Raw genomic sequence first — 2,107 nt, 5'->3', positions numbered from 1 at the left:
GTGACTCGGAGTTAGACAACACCCTTTGTCCATCATATCCAAGGAAACTTCCTGGATATTTGGATCTGGTGCGCAATACTTGGAGACTTGTTGCCATAAGCCAATCAGGTCTGGGCTGCTATGCCAGCCTAGGATCTCTGGATCCATTCTCTACCTCTGTCTTAACAGTAACATTCAGTGTAACATTCAGTGTAACAACATTCAGTGTAACAACATTCAGTGTAACATCCAGTGTAACAGTCAGTGTAACATCCAGTGTAACATCCAGTGTAACAGTCAGTGTAACATTCAGTGTAACATCCAGTGTAACATCCAGTGTAACATCCAGTGTAACAGTCAGTGTAACAGTCAGTGTAACATTCAGTGTAACAGTCAGTGTAACATTCAGTGTAACATCCAGTGTAACAGTCAGTGTAACAGTCAGTGTAACAGTCAGTGTAACATTCAGTGTAACATCCAGTGTAACATCCAGTGTAACATTCAGTGTAACATCCAGTGTAACAGTCAGTGTAACAGTCAGTGTAACATCCAGTGTAATATCCAGTGTAACATCCAGTGTAACATCCAGTGTAACAGTCAGTGTAACAGTCAGTGTAACAGTCAGTGTAACATCCAGTGTAACATCCAGTGTAACATCCAGTGTAACAGTCAGTGTAACAGTCAGTGTAACAGTCAGTGTAACAGTCAGTGTAACATTCAGTGTGACAGTCAGTGGCTTCAGATGACAGATTTATCATTTGTTACATGTCCAGATATTAGAAGTCCCCAAAACAAAGTGTCAGCCGAGCTGCTTTTGATTTCCTTGTAGAGGATTTGAGGACATCCATGTTGTCCCTTTAAGCACCCAGAGGTCTCCTATTTCCCTTGGTCCATGCCCCCTTCTTATTTAAGGTTGGAACTGTATTGTGTAAGATAGGGGAAATCTCATCTGCAAAAGCCCCCTTTCAGCATATAAGCTAATGTGTAGCTGCTCTTTGCTACTCTATGGATTCTTCTTTACCCCACCTTTTATTCCCCTGGTTTCACCCCTATCACTAGATAGGAGAGAAAGGATAGAGGGGAGAGAGAGAGAGATCCATGAGTCTAATGTCTTTCCTCTTGTTTCTTCTTTGACCATGGCTACTAACAAACTGCAGCCAAACCCACTGAACCACCATTAACCATCAACCCCACCTATTAGGGCCCTAGAATTTATATGCCCTCTGAAAATTTCCCAGAATTCCAAATGTCACACAATTGCAGAAACCACACCTCTGCTAGGGCACGAGGCAAATCATAATCAGCTGCTGCAGACAGTCTGAAGCAGCCCCACATCCCCACACCTGGGTGGAAATGAAAGCACATTCTTATAATATTTGTTGTTTTTTAAAGAAACCAAAATTCAATATGAACTTGTGTTGCTGCTCTATCCTCCTTCTTTCTGATCTGATAATGTTCCTGCAAACATGATGAGTGTTCCTAAGACCCACTGGACATTCTGCAAGAAATGTGGGAAGTACCAACCCTACAGGGTGACACAGTACAAGAAGGGCAAGGATTCTTCATATGCGTTATGACAGGAAACAGAGCTGCTGTGGTGGGCAGATTAAGTCTATTTTCCACCAAAAGGCTAAAACTACAAAGAAGAGTGGGCTGAGACTTGAGTGTGTGGAGCCCAACTGAAGATCTAAGAGGATGCTGGCTAGAAGGAGATGCAAACATTTTGAACTGAGAGGAGATAAGAAGAGAAAGGGCCAAGTGATCCAGTTCTAAGATGATTTTGTTATGAAGACAATTAAATCTTGAACTGAAAGAAATAAAGAAAGGAAGGGAGGGAGGGAGGGAGGGAGGGAGGGAGGGAGAGAGAGAGAGAGAAAGAGAGAGAGAGAGAGAGAGAGAGAGAGAGAGAGAGAGAGAGAGAGAGAGAGAGAGAGAGAGAGAGAGAGAGAGAGGGAGAGAGAGAGAGAGAGAGAGGGAGAGAGAGAGAGAGGCTAAAATCCCAGAATTCTCACTACACTAATGTGTTTGCAGGTTCTGGATATCAGGCCTTTCTGCATTTTTTTTTTTATGTCTACCTAGAGAGTGACAGTGAGTTGTCCAGGTTCCAGACAGAGCTGGTTGAGAGGAC

At 43.2% G+C, this 2,107-nt stretch overlaps 1 pseudogene; it reads left to right on the top strand.

The window, feature by feature from the left end:
- The first annotated feature begins 1,445 nt into the window (after positions 1-1,445).
- LOC110299391 (large ribosomal subunit protein eL42-like) lies at positions 1,446-1,752 on the top strand (annotated as a pseudogene).
- Positions 1,753-2,107: the final 355 nt, after the last annotated feature.

The sequence above is a fragment of the Mus caroli genome, unplaced genomic scaffold (genome assembly GCF_978045245.1).
Source record: "Mus caroli unplaced genomic scaffold, Mus_caroli_1 scaffold_8, whole genome shotgun sequence".
Classification (NCBI taxonomy): Eukaryota; Metazoa; Chordata; class Mammalia; order Rodentia; family Muridae; genus Mus; species Mus caroli.
This window is presented reverse-complemented; position numbering and strand designations above follow the sequence as displayed.